Below are 24,896 nucleotides of genomic sequence, written 5' to 3' on the forward strand. Positions count from 1 at the left end.
CACCGCCATGCTCTAAAAAATATAAGTGAAGAACTAGAGCAAAAACTATATACTCAAAAGATATAAGTGAAGCACATAGAGTATTCTAATAATTTTCAAATCATGTGAGTCTCTCTCAAAAGGTGTGTACAGCAAGGATGATTGTGGTAACCTTAATAAGCAAAGACTCAAATCATACAAGACGCTCCAAGCAAGACACATATCATGTGGTGAATAAAAATATAGCTCCAAGTAAAGTTATCGACAGACGAAGAGGAAAGAGGGGATGCCTTCCGGGGATCCCCAAACTTAGGCTTTTTGGTGTCCTTAAAGTTTACCTTGGGGTGCCATGGGCATCCCCAAGCTAAGGCTCTTGCCACTCCTTGTTCCATAATCCATCAAATTTTACCCAAAACTTGAAAACTTCACAACACAAAACTCAAAATAGAAAATCTCGTGAGCTCCGTTAACGAAAGAAAACAAAACACCACTTCAAGGTATTGTAATGAACTCATTCTTTATTTATATTGGTGTTAAACCTACTGTATTACAACTTCTCTATGGTTTATAAACTCTTTTACTATCCATAGATTCATCAAAAGAAGCAAACAACACACGAAAAACAGAATCTGTCAAAAACATAACAGTCTGTAGTAATCTATAGGTTTCGACCACTTCTGGAACCCCAAAAATTCTAAAATAAATTTCTGGACGTGAGGAATTTATCTCATCTGCAAAAAGAATTAACTAAATAGCACTTTACAAATAAAAATGGCAGCAATTCTCGTGAGTGCTAAAGTTTCTGTTTTTTACAGCAAGATCAAAAAGACTTTCCCCAAGTCTTCCCAACGGTTCTACTTGGCACAAACACTAATTAAACACAACCAAAACAGAGGCTAGATAAATTATCTATTTATTACTAAACAGGAGCAAAAAGCAAGGAATAAAAATAAAATTGGGTTGCCTCCCAACAAGCGCTATCGTTTAACGCCCCTAGCTAGGCATAAAAGCAAGGATAGATCTAGGTATTGCCATCTTTGGTATGCAATCCAAAAGTGTCTCTCATAATAAATTCATATGGAAATTTAATTTTATTTCTAAGAAAGTTTTCCATGCCTTTCCTTAATGGAAATTGTAATCTAATATTCCCTTCCTTCATATCAATAATTGCACCAATCGTTCTAAGGAAAGGTCTACTAAGAATAATAGGACATGAAGGATTGCAATCTATGTCAAGAACAGTGAAATCTACGGGCACATAGTTCCTATTTGCAACAATAAGAAGATCATTAATTCTTCCCATAGGTTTCTTAATAGTGGAATCCGCAAGGTGCAAGTTTAAAGAACAATCATCAAAATCACGGAAACCTAGCAGATCACATAAAGTTTTCGGAATCGTGGAAACACTAGCACCCAAATTACAGAAAGCATAGCACTCGTGATCTTTAACTTTAATTTTTATTGTAGGTTCCCAGTCATCATAAAGTTTTCTAGGGATAGAAACTTCCAACTCAAGTTTTTCTTCATAAGATTGCATCAAAGCATCAACGATATGTTTAGTAAAAGCTTTATTTTGACTATAAGCATGAGGAGAATTTAGCACGGATTGCAACAAGGAAATACAATCTATCAAAGAGAAATTATCATAATTAAATTCCTTGAAATCCAAAATGGTGGGTTCATTGATATCTAAAGTTTTGACCTCTTCAATCCCACTTTTACCAATTTTTGCATCAAGATCTAAAAACTCCGAATTTTTGGAACGCCTTCTAGGTAAAGGTGGCTCATCTTCAGTCCCATCATTATAAAGATTCATATTGTAAAACAAAGATTTAATAGGAGACATATCCATAACTTTTAGATCTTCATCTTTATTTTCATAGAAACTAGAAGAACACGCTTTCACAAAGCAATCTTTCTTAGCACGCATCCTAGCGGTTCTTTCTTTGCACTCATCAATGGAAATTATCATGGATTTGAGAGACTCATTGATATCATGCTTAGGTGGAATAGATCTAAGTTTCAAAGAATCAACATCAAGAGAAATTCTATCAACGTTCCTCGCCAATTCATCAACCTTGAGCAATTTTTCTTCAAGCAAAGCATTGAAATTCTTTTGTGAATTCATAAACTCCTTAACACTATCTCAAATTAGGAGGGCATCTTATTAAAATTTCGATAAGATTTGTTGTAGGAATTACCATAATTATTAGAGGAATTACTAGGAAACGGCCTAGAATTAAAATTACCTCTATACGCGTTGTTACCAAAATTGTTCCTACCAACAAAATTCACATCCATAGATTCATTATTATTCTCAATCAAGGTAGACAAAGGCACATCATTAGGATCAGTAGGAGCACTCTTATTAGTGAACAATTTCATAAGTTCATCCATCTTTCCACTCAAAACATTAATTTCTTCTATCGCATGCACTTTTTTACTAGTAGATCTTTCAGTGTGCCATCGAGAATAATTAACCATAATATTATCTAGGAGTTTGGTAGCTTCTCCTAAAGTGATTTCCATAAAAGTGCCTGCCGCTGCCGAATCTAAAAGATTTCTAGAAGAAAAATTCAATCCGGCATAAAAAATGTGTATAATAATCCAAAGATTCAAACCATGTGTAGAGAAATTATGTATCATTAATTTCATCCTCTCCCAAGCTTGTGCAACATGTTCATGATCAAGTTGCTTAAAATTCATATTATCATTTCTAAGAGAGATGATTTTAGCAGCAGGAAAATACTTAGAGATAAAAGCATCCTTGCACTTATTCCATGAATCAATACTATTTTTAGGCAAAGACGAAAACCAAGCTTTAGCATGATCTCTAAGGGAAAAAGGAAATAGCTTCAATTTAAAAAAACATTGTCCACATCTTTCTTCTTTTGCATATCACACAAATCAACAAAGCTATTTATATGGGTAGCGACATCTTCACTAGGAAGGTCGACGAATTGATCTTTCGTGACAAGATTCAACAAACCAGCATTAATTTCACAAGATTCAGCATCGGTAAGAGGATCAATCAGAGTGCTAAGAAAATCATTGTTGTTGGTATTGGTAAATTCACACAATTTAGTATTATCTCGAGCCATCGTGGCAAGAAAGCAATCCAACACACGAGCAAAAAAGAAGCAAGCGAAAAAGAGGCAAACGGAAAAAGAGAGGGCGAATAAAATGGCAAGGGTGAAGTGGGGGAGAGGAAAACAAGAGGCAAATGGCAAATAATGTTGCAAGGGGTAAGAGTTTGTGATGGGTACTTGGTATGTCTTGACTTGTGCGTAGACTCCGGCAACGGTGCCAGAAATGGCTCGTTGTCGGGAGTCAAATCTTGACTTGACTTGGCGCGAATCTCCCCAGCAACGGCGCCAGAAATCCTTCTTGCTACCTCTTGAGCACTGCGTTGGTTTTCCCTTGAAGAGGAACGGGTGATGCAGTAAAGTAGCATAAGTATTTCCCTCAGTTTTTGAGAACCAAGGTATCAATCCAGTAGGAGATCACGCTCGAGTCCCACGCACCTACACAAACAAATAAGAACCTCGCAACCAATGCGATAAAGGGGTTGTCAATCCCTTCACGGTCACTTATGAGAGTGAGATCTGATAGATATGATAAGATAATCTTTTTGGTATTTTTATGATAAAGAGAAATAAATATGCAAAGTAAAATAAACGGCAATAGAAATAACTAAGTGTTGGAAGATTAATATGATGGAAGATAGACCCGGGGGCCATAGGTTTCACTAGTGGCTTCTCTCAAGAGCATAAGTATTACGATGGGTAAACGAATTACTGTCGAGCAATTCATAGAATTGAGCATAGTTATGAGAATATCTAGGCATGATCCTGTCTATAGGCATCACGTCCTCGACAAGTAGACCGAAACGATTCTGCATCTACTACTGTTACTCCACACATTGACCGCAATCCAGCATGCATCTAGAGTATTAACTTCATAAGAACAGAGTAATGCTTTAAGTAAGATGACATGATGTAGAGGGATAAACTCATGCAATATGATATAAATCCCATATTTTTATCCTCGATGGCAACAATACAATACATGCCTTGCTGCCCCTGCTGTCACTGGGAAAGGACACCGCAAGATTGAACCCGAAGCTAAGCACTTCTCCCATTGCAAGAAAGATCAATCTAGTAGGCCAAACCAAACTGATAATTCGAAGAGACTTGCAAAGATAAACCAATCATACATAAAACAATTCAGAGGAGATTCAAATATTGTTCATAGATAAACTTGATCATAAACTCACAATTCATCAGATCTCGACAAACACACCACAAAAGAAGATTACATCGAATAGATCTCCAAGAAGATCGAGGAGAACTTTGTATTGAGATCCAAAGAGAGAGAAGAAGCCATCTAGCTAATAACTATGGACCTGAAGGTCTGAAGTAAACTACTCACACATCACTGGAGAGGCCATGGATTTGATGTAGAGGCCCTCCGTGATCAATGCCCCCTACGGCGGAGCTTCGGAAAAGGCCCCAAGATGGGATCTCTCGGGTACAGAAGGTTGAGGCGGTGGAATTAGGTTTTCGTGGTGCTCCTGGATGTTTGGGGGGTACGTCGATATATATAGGAGGAAGAAGTATGTCGGTGGAGCAACGAGGGCCCCACGAGGGTGGAGGGCGCGCCCATGGGGGGTAGGCACACCCCCTGCCTCGTGGCCTCCTCGATTGTTTCTTGACGCCCACTCCAAGTCTCCTGGATCACGTTTGTTGAGAAAATCACGTTCCTGGAGGTTTCATTCCGTCTGGACTCCGTTTGATATTCCTTTTCGGCGAAACTCTAAAATAGGCAAAAAACAACAATTTGGGCTGGGCCTCCGGTTAGTAGGGTAGTCCCAAAAATGATACAAAAGTGTAAAATAAAGCCCATTAACATCCAAAATAGATAAAATAATAGCATGGAGCAATCAAAAATTATAGATACGTTGGAGACGTATCACTAATCTGGGTCCGAAATAGGAAAGCGCGCTCATCGAGTTCATCCATGAGAACCGGGACATCTTCGCATGGAAACCTTCTGACATGCCAGGTGTACCCAAGGAACTCACTGAGCAAAGTCTGAAAATTAATCCTAAGTTTAAACCGGTCAAGCAGTTTCTCTGCCGCTTCAATGAAGAAAGCCGTAAGGCTATTGGTGAGGAGGTAGCCCGGCTCTTGGCAGCTGTGATTATCATTGAAGTATTTCATCCTGAGTGGTTGGATAACCCGGTGCTGGTACTTAAAAAGAATGGCACTTGGCGCATGTGTGTGTACTACACAGATTTAAACAAGGCTTGTCCGGCTGATCCTTTCGCCCTCCCTTGTATTGATCAGATTATTGATGCTACGGCGGGTTTTGAGCGTTTGAGTTTTCTGGATGCTTATTCTGGTTATCATCAGATCAAGATGGCAGTTAAGGACTAGGAGAAGACAAATTTTATAACTCCCTTTGGAGCCTTCTGCTATGTGTCTATGCCTTTTGGGCTCAAGAGTGCCCAGGCGACTTATCAGCGCTGCGTGCAGAATTGTCTTCATACTCAGATTGGGCGAAATGTTCACGCTTATGTGGATGATATTGTTGTAAATTCCAGGAAGGAGGAGACGTTGATAGATGATTTGAAGGAAACTTTTGATAATCTCTGAATTTATAAGATGATGCTTAATCCGGCCAAGTGTGCCTTTGGTGTACCGGCAGGCAAGCTCTTGGGTTTTTTGGTGTCTAACAGGGGCATTGAGGCTAACCTGGAAAAGATCAAGGCAATTACTTCTCTGGCTAAACTGGCGTGTATCAATGATGTTCAACGTCTGGCGGGTCGTATTGCAACGTTGAGTCAGTTTATCAGCCGGTTGGGGGAGAAAGCTATCCCTCTATATCAGATGATGAAAAAGACAGATAATTTTGTCTCGAGTGATGTTGCTAATGCGGCGTTTGAGGACTTGAAAAAACAGTTAGTCGAGCCACCTGTCCTTGCTGCTCCTGTTGATAAAGAGCCATTGTTTCTATATGTGGTTGCCAATACCAGGGCTGTCAGTGTGGCTATTGTGGTAGAGTGAAAGGAGGAAGGCAAGGAATATCCGGTTCAACGGTCGGTTTATTATATCAGTGAGGTTCTCATTGAGTCCAAGCAGATATACCCACATTGGCAGAAGCTGGTGTATGGCAAGCCGGAAGCTTAAATAGTATTTTTAGGGTCATCCTATCACTGTGATCAGTTCTGCTCCTTTGGGAGATATAATCCAAAACAGGGAGGCAACTAGTCAGGTTGCCAAGTGGGCCATTGAGCTTGGACCTCATGGGTTAAAGTATATGCCTCGTACGACAATCAAGTCCCAGGCACTTGTGGATTTCATCAATGACTGGACAGAATTGCAGACGCCGGAGGAAAAGCCAGATAATACATATTGGACTATTCACTTTGATGGGTCCAGGCAATTGGAGGGCTCGGGGGCTGGAGTTGTGCTAACTTCCCCTCGAGGTGATAAATTTTGTTTTGTTCTCTGTTTAATGTTTCCATGCACTAACAATGCAACTGAATATGAGGCTTTACTCCACAGTCTTCGAGTTGCTAAGGAGATGAACTTAAGCCGGGTTAGGTGCTTTGGTGACTCGAATTTGGTAGCTCAACAAGTATCGGGTACTTGGGACTCCAAGGATCCACTCATGGTGGCTTATCAACGGGAGGTGGATGTTATTGCTGGTCACTTCAAGGGTTATCAGGTTGAGCATGTGGACCGGAGAAAGAATGAAGCGGCGGATGCTTTAAGCCGGTTGGGTTCTCAACGTAAACCGGTGCCGCGCAATGTTTTTCCTGATGTCCTTCATAACCTGTTGGTCAAGTTACCCACAGAGGAGGATTTGGCTATTCCTGACTCGGAGGCTCAGTTGGTGGCGGTTCTTCATGTTATCCCGGATTGGACAGTTCCCTATTTGGCGTATATGACCCGGGGCGAGTTACCGGAGGATGAAGTTTTGGCCAGGTAGATAATTCGACGGTCTAAGTCAATGACTATTGTCAACAAAGAATTGCATCATTGCAGTGTCATAGGGGTGTTTTAGCGTTGCGTGTCTCCTGAAGAAGGTTGTGAGATCCTACGTGAGATCCATGAAGGGGACTATGGTCATCATGCCGGTTCAAAATCTCTGGTAGCCAAAGCTTTTCGTCACAGTTTTTATTGGCTGACGGCTCATGCTGATGCTGAGGACTTGGTCAGAAGGTGTGATGGTTGTCAGAAATTTGCACATCGAGCTCATGTTCCAGCTCAGGAGTTAAGGATGATTCCAATTACTTGGTCGTTTGCAGTCTGGGGACTTGATATGGTTGGAACCTTTAAGAGATCCAAGGATAAGAAGACCCACCTCTTGGTCGCAGTTGACAAGTTTACTAAATGGGTAGAGGCAGAGCCAGTGAGTAAGTGTGATGCAGCAACAGCGGTTCAATTCATGAAGAAGGTGATATTCCGCTTTGGCTTTCCACATAGCATTATAACAGACAATGGCACTAACCTTCCCAAGGGAGCTATGGAAGATTTTTGTCAACGTGAGCACATCCGGCTTGATGTATCATCAGTGGCTCACCCCTAGTCTAATGGTCAAGCTGAGAGAGCCAATCAAGAGATTTTTAGAGGTATCAAACCCCGGCTTATGGTTCCCTTACAAAGGACGCCGAGTTGTCAGGTTGAGGAGTTACCTTCCGTGGTATGGAGCATTAATACCACCCAACAGGTCTACAGGTTATACACCCTTTTTCATGGTTTATGGAGCAAAGGTAGTTCTCCCTAGTGACATCCGTCATGACTCGCCCCGCATGGCGGCTTATGTTGAAGCTGACAATGAAAAAGCAAGTCAGGAAGCACTTGACCTGTTAAATGAAGAGCATGACATCGCAACGGCTTGTTCGGCGATTTACCAGCAAGATCTGCGCCGTTACCATAACCGCCGGGTTAAAACCAGAACTTTTCAAGAAGGCGATCCAGTGCTTCGGCTCATCAAGGATCAGACTGATATGCACAAGTTATCCCCACCTTGGGAAGGACCCTTTGTGGTCAGCAAGAATCTAAACAACGAGTCATATTACCTTGTCGATGTTCGAGACCAGAAGGACTCACGCACGTCGGAGGAGGAGACCCGCCGGCCCTAGAATATTGCTCGGCTTAGGCCATACTACACTTGAGCCACAGGCTTTGCTTATGTACATATTTAGACAATGTATATATTATGATTGATATAATAAACTGGCATCCTTGCTAAAGCAGGGCCTATGTCGTTCTCTTCAACAAGCTTTTGATTACCATGGGCTTCCGGTTCAGGCATGAAGTTATGATTTCCCCTTGATCCGGCTGTCAAGCCAATATTGTCATATTATAAGAGCACAGCTCTGTTACCTTGGTAATCCGGCTATCAAGCCCATATTATAAGAGCACAGCTCTGGTTGCCTTGGTAATCCGGCTATCAAGCCCATATTATAAGAGCACAGCTCTGGTTACCTTGGTAATCCGGCTATCAAACCAATATTATAACTTATATGAGCATAACTCTGGTCCACTTGGAGGCTTAAATTAAAGGGACCAAAGAGAGTCTGTTGCACAGCATAGCTCAAACATATGTACCCCTTGGGCAGAACCCACATAATCACTTGGGGTCTTGGTCGTATTCGAACCATAGCTACACCTCTTGATTGGCGTAAGGACACCAGGGAAATCACTTGGGGGCTTGGTTGTATTCGAACCATAGCTACACCTCTTGATAGGCATAAGGCCACCAGGGAAATCACTTGGGGGCTTGGTCGTATTCGAACCATAGCTACACCTCTTGATAGGCATAAGGCCACCAGGGAAATCATTTGGGGGCTTTGGTCGTATCCGAACCATAGCTTAAACCCTCTTGATCAGTGCAACACCATAATTGTGACTATTTAAATCCTTCTTTATTTTTTCGGTTTATAATGCTTTTGGAGTATGATTTATTTATATTTATTAACCCGGCCTGGCCTTTGACTATAAGTCACCGGCAAGCAAAAAACTACTGTGCGGTGTTTTGATCCGGCCTAGGCCCGTTCATAAACCGGCAAACAGATGATGATTACCAGTTTTCAAGTTATGGGTTATCACCCTTATTATACCGGCTTCCTAACCAGAGTGTGATAAAATATCACAGGTATGGTATATCTTACATTGTATATGGTTATTTTTATCCTTAGCCATGGTTATAAACTATGTTGTTCGGCAAGATAACCCGTCTAGCGATGCACCACTAGGATGTTCTTTATTTTATTGCAGGAGCAGATTCTATGGTGCTAAAGTATCATAAGCAGACATATCATATATTAACATGGTGGATTAATAGTGTCATGCAAAGTTAATATGCATGATGGCATAGCAGACCAAACGTTTTAAACTAGCCTATTACAAGGCGGTTTGTTGCCCATAAGAACAATTGTTTTAAACAAGTCTTGCAGAGAGAAGAAGCTAAACCGGCTACCGGTTTATGAATCTTGATCGGGCTGGCTTGAAGGTTGTGGGTCATCATGTGCCGGTTCACCCTCCTCTTCTCTACCCAGTTGCTAGAAGTCATTGGTTGACCAATCGATCCCAGTTAAGGCTCTAAATACATCTTCATCACTTATAAGTGAGGAGGGGTCAACATGAGGAGCATAAGTATGCTTACGGATTGGCGGAATAAGATCCAGAGCGTTGCAACTTGGCGGATTAACCTTCTTGTTGTTGGCACAATAAATCGCCTAATAATGTGACAGATCAGTTTCTTCAGCCAATTTGCTAGCCAGTGGACGCATCTCCCTTGTCGAAGCTCTGAGGTCACCATTATCAAAATCTGACCCGTCCTCTTTTATGCTGGGGTAGCCGTTTCCAAGATCGGCCAGGTCAAGATCATAAATCTAGGCTTTGGCTCGCGTTAATGCGGTAAGAGCACCCACCCTGGAAGCCGATTTCTTCAGCTCCTCAATCCGGGCAGGCATCATAGCTAGCCTTACCAATGTATCCTTGATCAAAGTTGGGGTGGTTTATTATGAGAAGTTGTGCAGATGAACCATTGTACGCCGGTATATAGCTATTCTATAAAGGTATATGCAGCTTTCAGACTTTGAGGCATGTCGGAGCCTAGATGAGCAACACGACTCCCTGCATTGACACAATGGTAAACCAGCAGTCTATTTGATAATACATGTTTACAGTTTGTGAAGATGATTACTCACCAAAGACAGCAGTAGTCATGGAATTTATCTTCCGCTTTAAGCCAGTTAGTTCCTCCACGAACGAATTAAGGGCCGCTTCAGCATCCTCAGCCCTTTTCAGCAGAGTGGCTTTCTCTCGTATCCCAGCATGCCCGCTCACTCTTAAAGTTCTCCTTCAGCTTTTCCATAGCTGCTAAAGCGTTGGTCAGCTCTTCTTTGGCCTTGGAAGTCTCGGCTTGTTGAGTTTTGATGTTCTCTTGAAGGTCGGCGACTTGGGTTTCCTTTTTTACTAAGTTTGGCCTGCAAGAGGTGTGCAATTTGTCAGTTGGTAGTATACATTTGAAGTCCCAAGCGCATGACAAGTCATACACTTGGCACTTGGGGGCTAATGGCTATTGCTTCTTCTCCAAAACTATTACAAAGTCCCAAGCACATGACAAATCATATACTTGGAACTTGGGGACTAATACATATTTGCTCAAGTTAAATACTATGGAGTTTGTTGCCATCAATCAGCTTGATGGTTCATTGGTTTACACAGATTTATACATGAATGTTGAGTTTGATAATAAAAAGACCCGATTCATCTTGAAAAGATAAACCGGTCCTTAGGGGCTACACAGGGAAAGTTGAAGTATTTTCTACAAAGTCCCGGTTCATATCAGTATTATAAACCGGCCCTTGGGGACTACTGGAGCTAGTAGCCTAAACTGGTTATAAGAGAAGAGTAACTATGCAGAAGTAAGCAGTGTTTACCTTGTATCGCTCCTTCATCATGTTCAATAACCCGGCTTCATAATCACGGCTGGTGTATAGCTGGTTTAAAAACCCATAATGGATATCTTGGGCACTGAGATGGGCATGACTCTCCAGATCCACCTTCCACTTGCCCTTATCTATAGCAGAAAATTCATCCTTGGCACTATATTTTGACAGAGCAGTCACTACAAAAAAAGACACATCCGTGACATTTTGGGTCGAACGAAAAAATTTCTGTCATACATATGACACTTCTATGACGATAATTGTGACAAAATCCGGTATCATCATAGATGTGGTGGGCTCCTACTTCTCTGACAAAAAATCATGACAGAAAATGGGCTTTTCGTCCTGGGCGGGCCAGAGACGCAGTTGCATGACATTCTTTGGGTCGTCCATGACGGAAAAAACCATGGTAAAAGCGAGGGGGAGGAAAATTTCGGGGAGTTCCCGGTTACGGTGGGAGGTCGGGGGCCGAGCGATGCGCGTTTCTCTCGTACACGTACGCGCGTGTGTGCGAGGTGTTGGCTCTAACTGAATCCGAGCGATTGCACTGCAGGCTACGCGTTACTGAACCCGAGCGATCGATGGAGGCTGGATGAACAGTAGACGGTGGAGGGGTGCCCGTGGAGGGGTGGTTGAACAAGACCCCGTGGTGTGGTGGAGGGCTGGATGAAAAGTAGACGGTGGTGGGGTGCCCGTGGAGGGGTGGTTGAACAGGACCCCGTGGTGTGGAGGGCTGGATGAACAGTAGACGGTGGAGGGGTGCCCGTGGAGGGGTGGTTGAACAGTAGCCGGTGGAGTAGCGCGCGATGGAGGCTGGATGAATAGGTGCTCGTGGAGGCTGGAGGAGGTCGACGGTGGAGATGAACAGTATCCCGTGGAGTCCCGTTTTGCGGTACGCCACACCCCTCCCGATGAACAGGACCCCTGTTTCGACCGTAGGAGGTCTGTTTCGTCCGTTTTGCGGTACGCCACACCCCTCCCGATCAACAGGACCCCCGTTTCGACCATAGGAGGTCCGTTTCGTCGGTTTTGTGGTACGCCACACCCCTCCCGATCAACAGGACCCCTGTTTCGACCGTAGGAGGTCCGTTTCCTCCGTTTTGCGGTATGCCAGACCCCTCCCGATCAACAGGACCCCGTTCCGAACATAGGAGGTCCGTTTCCTCCGTTATGCGGTACACCAGGCCTCGTTTCCATTGCCTGTTCCGTCCAAGCCCTCCCGATGAACATGACCATGCATTCCGTTCCGACCCAGCCGGTTGGCTCCCACACGTTCCATTGCCTCCCGATGAACACGACGCATTCCGTTGCCTCCCCATGAACACGATGCATTCTGTTGCCTCCCCATGAACACGATGACGATGTTGTTTCTCTGTTCCGACCCAGCCATGTACACGAGCCCTGGTCATACGTATGCGCGAGTAGGCGTTCGAGACCCCGCCCATATGTACACATACGTGGCCATATTTTCTTTCTTGCACCCTGGTCGTTGTACGTACGTGTACATGCTACGTGCGCACCTCTACTAAGACACGTACGCGCCTCTACTACGACACGTGCACGCCTCTACATCCACCAGTATATATGTATGTACACGTTCGTGACCAGAATGACAATGCTACATACGCTTCGACCAGGTGGGTTCTGACTGTCAGGCACTTCATTGCCTGCAAAGATGTAGCTGGTGGGTCCCAGCAGTCAGGGGGGCGAATTGTTTTTTTGCCCGGACGCACTTCCTTGCGTGCGAAGATGTAGCTGGTGGGTCCCAGCAGTCAGGGGGAAACGTTTTTTTCGCAAAATACAATGGCCCGTCCAGTGGGTCCCAGCTGTCACGTGGAGGAATCATTATTTTCCGCGTAATAAGGAGGCACTTCCTTGCTGCGGCCGTGGACCCAGGTGTCAGTCCCTCCATGTACAGTCCACGTCCGATGGAAGTCGTTTTGTCGGATTTCGGGTTTCAGCAGACCCTTGAGGTTTGAACACTAGGGTGCGCGCGGAGATTTCGCCTTCTACCTACCTGCACCCCTCCGCCTCGCTAAGATCTAAGCTATGGAAAGAACAGCACAAGAGACACAGGGTTTATACTGGTTCGGGCCACCGTTGTGGTGTAATACCCTACTCCAATGTGTGGTGTGGTGGATTGCCTCTTGGGCTGATGATGATGAGCAATACAAGGAAGAACAACCTCGCGAGGGTCTGTTCTTGGCTGAGGGGATGAACTGCTAGGAGGAGTTCAGTCACCCTTCTCTCTCTCTCTCTTCTCGATTCTCTCTCCGATTTCGATCCTCTCTCCGATTTCGATCCTAGCTCGTTTCTCTCTTGGCTTCTAGATTCTCCCTTCTTGATTTCCCCCTACCCTGGGGGTGGCTAGTCCTATTTATAGGCAAAGGCCCTGGGCCTCTTCCCAAATATTGAGCGGGAAGGGCGCCAACAATTGGCCATTTTGAAGGGGAACATCTGGTACACTTATCCTGACTAAAGTTGGTCCTCGCCTGCCAAAGGCTCTGGTGGTGATGCTGGCTTGGGCTCCACAATGACTTCCTCCCTGCCGTTGGACTAGTCTTGGTCTCGTTGCACCGAAACGGGTGCCTTTGCTTCATGCTCTCGCCTGCGCTTGCTCCCTTTGCACCAAAGAGGAAAGGAGGACACTGCGCGGGCTGGCGCCCGCCTGGCACCCTTGGTCGTCATGGCTTCCATCACGGGCACCTCGTGAGGTACCCCGCCTTGATCTCTCCGCCTCCTCGCGAGCCAGCCTGATGAGGCCGTGCCTGATGAAGCTTCGTGTCGTCCGCCCCGCGAGGCTTGGCCGCTCCCGAGGGTCTTGGGTCTGTGTTGATGAAGATGGGCCATGCTGGGCCCCCCTTTGAGCCACGCCGCAGGCCGCAGGAAGGCAAGTCTGGGGACCCCCGTTGCCAGAACGCCGACAGTAGCCCCCTGGCCCAAGGCGCGCCCGGACTTGGCCGTGCAGGGAGGCAAAAGGGCAAGGGCGAAGTGCCGCGGGCCCTAACAGCCTGCGGCCTTGGTGCCGCGTGGCGGTTGATTGGACGTGGGCGTCTCCACTTCCCCATGGTGCGTCGACAACTACACGGATTGGACAAGTCCCTGCATGCAAAGCGGGTCATGATTACCTGCGATCGTGGAGGTCGGCGGTTGGCCTTCGCCAGCCATAAGTACGGAACGGCGCGCGCCCTTCCAGTCCATCCCTTCTTGCTTCTCCTTCTTCCCGGTCCTTGCTCCGTCTTGCTGCGATGGCTCCGATCCGCCGGTTCTTGGCGGCAGAGAAGGGAAAGGCTCCCCGAGAGGAACCAGACCCGCTCCCGCCGAAGAAACAGCTCGCCCTCTGTGGCCGGGACGAGGGGGCCCATCAGGTGGTGTCGAGGCCCTGGTGCGAGCGGCCACCGCCGGGGTTCCCGCTTCCCTTGTACGCCCACATCGAGGGCTCTGAAGGAGTCGATGCCGATCGCCACGGGCGGCGGCGCCGTCGGCGCCGACGGATCACGAAGGTGTGGGTCGTCCCTCCTGGGGTCCACACCGAGGGCTCCTCCCGAGAGTTCGTGCTCCACGCCGCCATGCCTCCTCAGTCTTGGATTCGCCTTCCTCCCTTCTTCGCCTCCATCATCCCGCAGGGAGAACTCCTGGAGCTTTGGCTGTAGCACGCCGGCTGCAGCACCCTCGTGACCGAGGCAGAGGTTACGGTCGTTGCCCCGGGCAAGGTCTTCATGACTCGAGGCTGGAGAAAATCGCCCGGGTTTGCAGGACAAGAGGTGCCTTCACGATCCACTTGGAGTACGACGGTGCTTCGGTGATGTTCTTCAAGGTCTTCGATGCGAACGGGCGCCGGCTAGAGTGCTGCCCCGGGAGAGGTGGTCGGGACCCTGCTACGGTGAGGATTGGGCCCGCCGACCGCTCCCTTGGTGGCTCCTCAGGCGGCCGAGGCGTCAGAGGTTCCAGCGACTCCGGCGAGCTCTTCGCGACTCCGGAGACGAGCGGCGACAGCTACGAGCCCCCGAGCCGGCGCCGCTCCTGGAGCAGGCCGGGCTCGTCAGGCCGTCGCCGACTCTGATCTGGATGGGGTTGGCGCCGGTGCTTGACGGCCCACTTTTGATGATGGCATCTTTTTGCAGGGGCGCATGTAGTTAGCGTCCTTTTAGGATCTGTTCCCTGCGAGGAATCAAAGACGTGTCCCGTGGGGGCTTGTAAGGTGCGTGTGATCATGTTTTGTTAATATAACCCTTGTGGTAGAATTGTGCGAGTTGCTCATTCCGTCTTAGCTCAGTTCTCCCTTTTGAACCTCACGAGGGCTTGGTGCTCTGCGCCGACAGGTCCCAGTCCCAAGGCGGCTTCAGCCGTCGCTGATATGCCAGGTCGCGATGCCGTGGTCAATGCTAGGAGGTGAGCGACCCGGGGTCCGGTAAGAGCCCCTGAGTCGCAATGCTCAGGAGGTCCCCTTTGGCGCTCAAGTAGCCGTCGTTCGGTGAGAAAGGAGAGCGGCGTCGCTAACACGGGATTGCATTAGGTGCGGGGATGGTGCCACGGTAGCTGGTGCTTCCGGGTGGTGACTTATCTCGAGAATCAGGGACCGCTCTCTGGTGTGTCGCCGGGTCCGTGCATCGGCAGGTGTGAGGTTGCTCGACGAGGTCCTCACGTGTCCCTCCCCTCTCACCTTTGCTCCCCTTTCTGCTCTACGTCCTCGGGTCCCGGCCCTCGAGCGAGTCTCAGCCGTCGCTGGTATGCCAGGTCGCGATGCCGTGGACAAGGCCAGAGGGTGAGGGCTGGAGAGCCAGTAGGAGCCCTGAGTCGCGATGCTCAGGCACCCCCCCTTTAACGTGCAAGCGGTTCGCGCGGATGAGAGTGAAGGAGACACCGCAAGGCCCTCGCCTGACACAGCTCCTTTAGGAGATCCTGTAGACCCATCATAGAAAGAACGAGGGGTTGCCATGACAATTGACAGTCAGCCGTTGGTTGCTTCCGAGGGGCGATGAGGCACTGAAGGCTTGACGAGGTGGCGCCATGCGGGGCTGCCGTGGCCAGAGCTCAGCCATTCAGGTTTGTCGGCGTTGCAGGGACGGACCCATGCGCAAGTGTCGTGCCGTTTGGGAGCAGCTCCGTCAGTTGGCGTCAGTTGAGTGGGCAACTAGGTCAAACACATTAGTCGCGAAGGAGTGGATTCATTCAAATAGATGCTGGGAAGGCGGACATCACTGGGTCAGGCCCGAGGGACTTGGGGATGATGCAGCCCGTGGGGCGCCCCCACCAAAGTAAGCTAACAACATGAAATAAAAGGGATACATGCCGCAGGGATGGACCCACGCGGCCTAGGAATAATGCAGCCCTGGGGGGCGCTCCCAGCTGGAAATGAAACTTGAAAGATGTCACCTGATGATGTTGAGGACGAAGGAGTGTTGGTGTAGCAGACTTGGTGGGCTGCGGAAGCCGATCCTCATGAGCCCCCAGGCCCAGGGGCCTCGGGAGGCTCCGGAGGCGCTGGTGGCTCCTCGCGGACCATCTCCATCTCCGCCAAGGCTATGGAACGCCTGGCCTCTTGAGCCTCCATGATGCCCCTCATGAGGTGCTGGTACGCGGCAGCCGCGTTCGGCAAGCCGTAAGGCATGCAACATAGCTGTGGGGTGGACCTTCGCAGCGCCCCACTCGCGAGGGCCAGAGGCGCTCCAGAGAGGCGACTCGATTGAGCCCTGGTATGTCGATGCAGATGTGCAGCCCACCATCCTCGCCTGGATGGGGAGCCACAGCTGGTAGGCGGCGGCCGCCATTCATGACTCTTGACCCCTGTAGCTCCTGAATGGCCTTGCTGACGAACTCCTGAGGGTCTGGCCCTCCTTTCCTTACTCCTTCTTGAGGGAAACGTGCTTCGAAACACGCCTCCATGTGGTGCCCAAGCGCCTCCCTCGTGACCTTAGCCAGGTCGGTGGCCCTCCAGGGGAGGGCCCCTGAGCCCTGCCTAAGGAGGGCGCCGGGCGTGCTTTCCTATGCAATGGAAGGAGGTTCCCCCTGGGCAGGCGCGGGCCCTGAGGGGCTTGCCTCCTGAGGGGCTGGGCCAGACGATGTCTTCTTCTTCTTGGGGGCGGTCTCGGGAAGCCTCCTGCTTCCGCGATTCGGGTCTTCCAGTGATGCGGCCTAAAAAGCTCGTTCCAGGGAACACACCGCGTCCTTCTCTTCACAGGGCACCATGATGACTCCGCCACTTCCTGGCATCTTGAGGACGTTGTAGCCGTGGTGAGTTACGGCCATGAACTTGGCCAGCGTTGGGTACCCAAGGATGGCGTTGTACGGCAGGCAAATGTGAGCGACGTCAAAGTCGATGAGCTCGGTGCGGTAGTTGTCGTGTGCCCCGAAGGTGACAGGGAGGCGGACCTGCCCAATCGGGACCGTGGAGCCGTCGGTGACTCCGGAGAAAGGCTTGGTTGGCTGAAGCTGGCTGTAGGGCACTTGGAGATTGTTGAATGTTTCCACGGACAGGACGTTGAGCCCTGCCCCGCCATCGATGAGGGTCCTGGTGACCACCACGTTGCTGATGATTGGGGAACAAAGCATCAGGAGGACTCCGGCTGTGGCCGCACACTTGAGTTGATCTGCTGAGCCGAACGTGATGGCGCACGCCGACCACCTGAGAGGGCGCGTGGCTTCGAGCTTGGGGAGGACTGCATTCACTTCGCGGGTGAACTGCTTGAAGATGCGTTGAGAGGCTGGGGCTTGAGCCCCGCCCAGGATGCAGGTGATCGCGCGCGGCTCCTGGAAGCCCCCAGCCCCCTCGTCCTGATGGTGGTCCTCGTTTCTCCTTGGCAGCGGCGGCAGCGGAGGGAGGCCTGCATTGCCTTGCGGGCGATCCTCGCGAGGCTGATCCCTCCAGTCTCCCTCGCGAGGCGGGTCTTGCCAGCAATCCTCGCGAGGTTGATCGCGCCACCCTTGATGCGGGCCGCGGTCTTCCTAGCGTCCTGCGTTCCTTCCTCCTCCTTGATCGTAGCCCCGGTCATCGCAGTCGGGACGACGGCCGATCCTTCCTTCTCGCACGGCTCGGAGCTCTTGACATTCGTTGGTGTTTTGGGTGTGGAGGTCGTGGTACACACAGTACCGACTGCCCTTGGAAGATTCGGGCTAATCTCTGCCCCGCTTGGTGTCTGGTTTTGCCGCGAGCACGGCCGCCCCCTTGCGCTTCACATCGTTGGCCTTGGGCTTCTTCTCTTCTGGGTCTGCGGCAGGCAGCTCGAGGAGGGAGATACACCCTTCCTCAGCCCTGGCGCACTTGGTTGCCAAGTTGAACAACTCCAAGGAAGTGCACAGGTCTTCATGCATCGCCAGCTCCTCCTTCATCTTGACATCGCGCACGCCGTCGGAGAAGGCTGAGATGATGGCCTCCTCGGTCACCTTGGGAATCTTGAGGCATGCGTTGTTGAAGCGGTGGATGTACTTCTATAGGGTCTCTCCGGGTTGTTGCTTGATGCGGCGCATCTCGCTCACGGCGGGTGGCCGGTCGCGAGTACCTTGGAAGTTGGCGATGAAGGGGGTGCGCATCTCGTCCCAGGAGGAGATCGTGCTTGGAGCCAGGTTCATGAGCCAGGTGCGGGCCCCGTCCTTGAGCACCATGGGAAACTAGTTCGCCATGACCTTCTCGTCTCCGTTGGCAGCTTCGATGCCCAGCTCATAGAGCTGGAGGAACTCCGTAGGGCCGGCCGTGCCGTCGTAACGAGGAGGCAGGTCTGGCTAGAACTTGCCGGGCCACGCGACGCTGCGTAGCTCGGTGGTGAAGGCACGGCAGCCTGCTGTGGCCACGGGAGGCCTTGGGTGACGGAGAGCTTGGTCTTGCATGTCCCCACGCGCTGCAGCTGGGAGCAGCGCAGGGTCTTGACGTGCGGGAGCAGGAGCATGGTCGCGACGTGCTGGAGCAGGGAGCGCCCGGGCAGCTTCTTGCGGGTGAGGGACTTCTTGGCAGCTCTGCTCTTGCCGCGCTGGCACCTGACGGAGCGGGTTCCGCCCAGGGGCCCCGCGCCTTGGAGCCACGGCACCTTCTTGAGGAGGAGGCGGCTGGGGCGCCCCCGGAGCTTCGTCGCCCGCGCGGGGCAGGGTGCGGTGCAGCGGAACGGACGGCGCAGGAGAGCCCCCTGCGGCGCGGACGAGCTCGGCGACGCGGTCGAGCCATTCTTCGTAGACGTCATCGACGGGATGGTAGCGCAGGAGCTCGTTTGCCGGTGATGAGCGCAGCTCGAGCCTCCATGGGTGCGCGGAGCACGCGAGACGAAGAACCAGCTGGGGTGAGCAAGGGAGTAGCGGTGCGGCCGTCTTGCCACACGGACGGATGCTGAGACGACACTTGCTGCTCGTTCCCCGCCGGGCCGGTGGCGGCGTTGACGGCAGGTGACGGGGAACGGCGAGGACGCCCGCCGACAGGAGCCATCTGGGCGATGCGGGAAGCGAGAGCGGCCCGGCGCTCGGCGCGGGCCCGACGAGCGTCAGACATGAACGCGATGGTCGGAGGAGAACGGGGTGGTGGAAGACGAATTCTGGCGCACCCCTACCTGGCGCGCCAAATGTCGGATTTCGGGTTCCGGCAGACCCTTGAGGTTCAAACACTGGGGTGCACGTGGAGATTTTGCCTTCTACCTACCTGCACCCCTCCGCCTCGCTAAGATCTAAGCTATGGAAAGAACAGCACAAGAGACACAGGGTTTATACTGGTCCGGGCCACCGTTGTGGTGTAATACCCTACTCTAGTGTGTGGTGTGGTGGATTGCCTCTTGGGCTGATGATGATGAGCAATACAAGGAAGAACAGCCTCGCAAGGGTCTGTTCTTGGCTGAGGGGATGAACTGCTAGGAGGAGTTCAGTCACCCTTCTCTCTCTCTCTCTTCTCGATTCTCTCTCCGATTTCGATCCTCTCTCCGATTTCGATCCTAGCTCGTTTCTCTCTTGGATTCTAGATTCTTACTTCTTGATTGCCCCCCTACCCTGGGGGTGGCTAGTCCTATTTATAGGCAAAGGCCCTGGGCCTCTTCCCAAATATTGAGTAGGAAGGGCGCCAACAATTGGCCATTTTGAAGGGGAACATCTGGTACACTTATCCTGACTAAAGTTGGTCCTCGCCTGCCAAAGGCTCTGGTGGTGACGCTGGCTTGGGCTCCACAATGACTTCCTCCCTGCCGTTGGACTGGTCTTGGTCTCGTTGCACCGAAACGGGTGCCTTTGCTTGATGCTCTTGCCTATGCTTGCTCCCTTTGCACCAAAGAGGAAAGGAGGACACTGCGCGGGCTGGCGCCCGCCTGGCACCCTTGGTCGTCATGGCTTGCATCACGGGCACCTCGTGAGGTACCCCGCCTTGATCTCTCCGCCTCCTCGCGAGCCAGCCTGATGAGGCCTTGCCTGATGAAGCACTGTGTCGTCCGCCCCACGAGGCTTGGCCCCTCGCGAGGGTCTTGGGTCTGTGTTGATGAAGATGGGCCGTGCCAGGCCCCCCTTTGAGCCACGCCGCAGGCCGCAGGCAGGCAAGTCTGGGGACCCCCGTTCCCAGAACGCCGACATGTTCCTTGACCATGTTGACCACGCTGCGCCGAGAGCACCAGGGCGGTGGACGACGGCGAGGCCTAGGAAGGGGACGACGGAGAGCCGGGGAAGACGCGGCAGTGGAAGCCTGCGCGGAGAGGAGTACAAGGGTTCACTGGTTCGGCTACGGTGTGAGGCTGCCGTCGCCGCAGGGACTGACCAGCGGTGGGAATAGTAGGGGGCGGTGAGGCCTCCGCGGCAGCATAGCCGGCCACGGGAGGCAGGAGTATGCGGCACGACCAGCGCTGCTTTTGGCGGCTGGAGCAAGAAGACCATAGGTTGAAGAAGCACTACGGCCGTTGGATGGACATCGTACGGTCACTAGAGCTAGAATCGTTCATATTGACTAAAGTTGACAAAGGCCCCCATCCCAGTCAACTTAGTAGGCCCACAAGTCAACCTCCCACCATGGTGGGTCCCAGCTAGCAGGGGAGTATTCATTTTTTTGTAATAAGGAGGCACTTCCGGTGGGTCCGAGCTAACAGTGGGGGGAACGTTTTTTTCGCGAAATACGCTGGCCCATCCGGTGGGTCCCGGCAGTCAGGGGGGAAACATTTTTTTGCAAAATAAGGTGGCCCGTCCAGTGGGTCCTTGCTGTCAGGTGGAGGAATAATTATTTTGCGCGTAATAAGGAGGCACTTCCTTGCGACCGCCTGGACCCAGCTGTCAGCCTCTCCACATATAGTACTCTTCCGATGGAAGTCGGTCGTTGACCATGTTGACCACGCCGCGCCGAGAGCACCAGGGCCGTGGTCTGGACGATGGCGAGGCCTACGAAGGGGAAGACGCAACAGTGGAAGCCCGCGCGGAGAGGAGTACGAGAGTTCACTGGTTTGGCTGCAGTGTGAGGCTGCCGTCGCCGCAGAATAACAGGGGGCGTGGTGAGTAGAGGGATGGCCTGGCCAGTGGTGGGAGTAGTACGGGGCGGTGAGGCCTGCGCGGCATCACAGCCGGCCACGGGAGGCAGGAGCACATGACACGACCGGCCGTTGGATGGACATCGTACGATCACTGCAGCTAGAATCGTTTATATTGACTAAGTTGACAAAGCCCTTGGTACATGTCAACTTAGTAGGCCCACAGCTCAGATTTGGCATAGAACATATAGCCCATTTGCGATTTGTAAGAATGTACAACCCATTTTTTAATTCTAATGGAATTTACTACAGCCCATTTACAGTTTGTTAAAAGTACAACCCAACTTTTAGCTAGGACAACGATTAATAATTTCAAACAACAGCTCAAAACAGAATTCAAACAAAATTCCCACATTTTGATGGGATCCGAAATATTTTTAACCGAAATTTCTAGTCAGGTTAAATATAATTTCAAAATAAAGTTGTATTACGTTAAAATCCAACAAAATATTGCGCGCGGAACAAGTAATGAAATTAAAAGTTTCAAATTCCAAAAATAATATATTTTTCAAACTAATTACGTGGTTGGTGCATAGTAACTGTCCAGTTATTATAATTACATCCCATTTATTATTTCTTAAAGTCCATTTTCTTGTTAAGCCTAATGCATACCTCCTAGGAAAGTTTGCAGCCCAGCGGGGCGGAGAATAACAGGTTGACCCGGATATTGTGTAGAACTGTCGGCCCAGTTGCATTGCTGATGTTGAAAAAAGGCATGTGTAGTACAGTACAACCTAACATGGTTACTCAGCCCACATTCAGCGACGCCGGAAAGTCCCAAACAAGGCTTATGTACAACTATTTGAAGTCACTGAGCTCTATTAATAACTTAAGAAAAAAGTTAGATTACAGTGGAACCTAATTAAAAGTTGTCACGAGCAAATAAATAATTCAACGGGTCCCACTTGTGCGTGTGTGCATGTGTGTGCCTGTGCGTGTGTGTGTGTGAGAGAGAGATATAGAGATAGAGAGAGACCCATCGGTCGATGCTCCTAAATACATCTTTCAGCCATATGCATTGTTGATGCTCAGTAAAAACTTATATAGTTGACACAATCATATAGAACATCATATATAGAACATCATAGCACACTGAACTTGCATACAAAAATTTCACGCAGGCGGCACAATCAGGATGGAAGTAGTGGATCGCTACGAGAAGGGCTATGTTGAAACCAATGAAGTCTTACATAACGGTTCATCGTCTTTATCAATGACGGGGAAATATCTTGAATGTTGTGCAAAGATAACAGACAGACAACACAATAAGTTCTGCTAGCACATTAAGTTGACGTACAACCCTTTCTAAAAAAAGTTCAGGTACAAAATTAGAATAGGTCACAATCAAATGTACTAGCATATCAGTGCTTCACACCCATAGCTCGGATTTAACTAGTATCTGACAAGATTCAGTTGTTACCTCAAATTAGAGCACATCCAAGCAGCCAGCCATGCCTCTTCTCCCAAAGAAGCAGTGGCCTCCGCCGTGCGATGGAGTAGGCCCTGTGCCATCCATCGTTCCGAGCAACACGGGGAAAGTCTGATGTTGACTCCTGTTATGGACATCGTCGACGGACCCTAGCACCAGCGGCAGCGGCAGGACTTCGATTGATGGATTGACCACTTCTTCGACATGCACGAACACTCGATATAGGTACATCCCTAACGTGGTCCGCGGCGGCCTTGGTGGCGACGAATAGTACAACCCCGGTTCCTGCACCGGTATCTCAACACCAATCACCTTCGGTATGGTGGACGGCTTCTTCATCCATGCCATAACCGTCAGAGCCCAGCTGTCTAGAGGAACAAACATACTTACGAGCTCACCTCCAAGGTCGTTGATAAGCTCGTTCATGGACTCGCTGTTCCAAGCACATCAAGGCATGCCGTGGAAGGTAAGCTTTGTTAAAAACTCAAGCTCAGAGGGCACCGAGCCCCATCCTTGGTGCCACCGATCAAAGCTCACCAGCGCACCATCGTAGAACAAATGCCGGGAAGATTCGAACACACGACTACAGTCGAAAGTTGTCCAGAACCTGACGAAGAAATCAGCCGGTGGTGGACAGACTTCGACGAGCAAGTCACTTATTTGGATGCCGTGCACAATGCCAAGAGCTTTGACAAGGTCGTCCGGCGAGACGGGAGGCCGGTCGCCGTTGATGGTTACCATCAGCACTTTGCCGGCAAACTGGTCGTCAAGCGCCGCCATGCCACTGTTGAGCGACAACACGCAGCGACCGAAGGCAGGACGGACCTCGGGATCTCTAGCTCGAAGATCCGCGCTGACCGGTGACATGATAGTGCGCTTGAGTACAGGGAGTACAGGAGGGGGATTTGGGCGAACTGGAGTAGGAATCGAGATTCCAGAGGTGGGGGAGGGGCGGGAGACTGGGGATGAAAAGGTAGCATGAATTTTGAGCACGCGCCAATATGCTCTCGGCGCGCAAGCGCACGAGAACACCGGTGGCGCCCACATGTCGGCCTAAGAGTCCTTATTCTTTCTTTCTTGGAGAGCCCGACCTTTTTTCAGGATCTTTTGAGAGCTTGGCCTGAGAGTCATAATTGACCTGTGTGGCATTGCGTTACTACTCGGCCCATATTCAACGACACCTCACTGGCCCAAACAAGTGTACATCATCGAAAAGACACTGAGCTCAAATTATATAACTTGAAAAAAAGGAGATATACTCTGAGCATTGGAGAATGGTGATGCCCTCATTTAGCCCACCAGTAGTTCGAGACAATAAGCAGTTCGAAACAATGATATATACAACATTCAAACACTGACTAGTGACTACTACTGACATAAACAGCAAGACATGATAGTTCATAAGAAGTCTTGCTACACCACCAAAACGCACCCATCTGCAGCGCTCAGACTCTCGTGATCCAGACGAGAATGACATTCTAAACAGAAGCAACTATTACATAGTAAGAGTGACATAGACGAGGATGACCAAATGACAAGGAATATGCATAACAAAAGAAAGAACTACCCATCCAGAACCAGCAGCAAAGACAAGAAAGTCATTCCAAGAGATGATCCAACACTGTCATAATTTGCAGCCCCGCTTCAGCGACCAGTGATCCAGAGACACCAGTACTCCACCCTTTCGATGCAATAGCCCAATTACCTATCAACCTGAAGACTTGAACCACATCACTGCCTGTCGTAATTGAGACATCCAAGGATCAAAGTTAATCTGGATGCCTTTGTCATTCTTACCTTCTTTTGGCTGCAGACTGTATCGTTGACAATCAGGGGAGTTTGCTCCCGAACTCCTAGGGCTCGCCATGTAGAAACAATTTTCCATAGCAAACAGAGCCTCTCTGCCATCAAGGTCCTTGCCAATGGTGATCTCCTAGTTAATCGGATAATTGAGTCCGAGAAACAGAGAGTGTGAACCAAGGCTGTTTACCCGCCTCCAACTAAAAAATCCTAAAGGCCCCAACAAGCTGGTATCCTGCTCATAGATGTA

Source organism: Triticum dicoccoides, chromosome 1A, assembly GCF_002162155.2.
Source record: "Triticum dicoccoides isolate Atlit2015 ecotype Zavitan chromosome 1A, WEW_v2.0, whole genome shotgun sequence".
Classification (NCBI taxonomy): Eukaryota; Viridiplantae; Streptophyta; class Magnoliopsida; order Poales; family Poaceae; genus Triticum; species Triticum dicoccoides.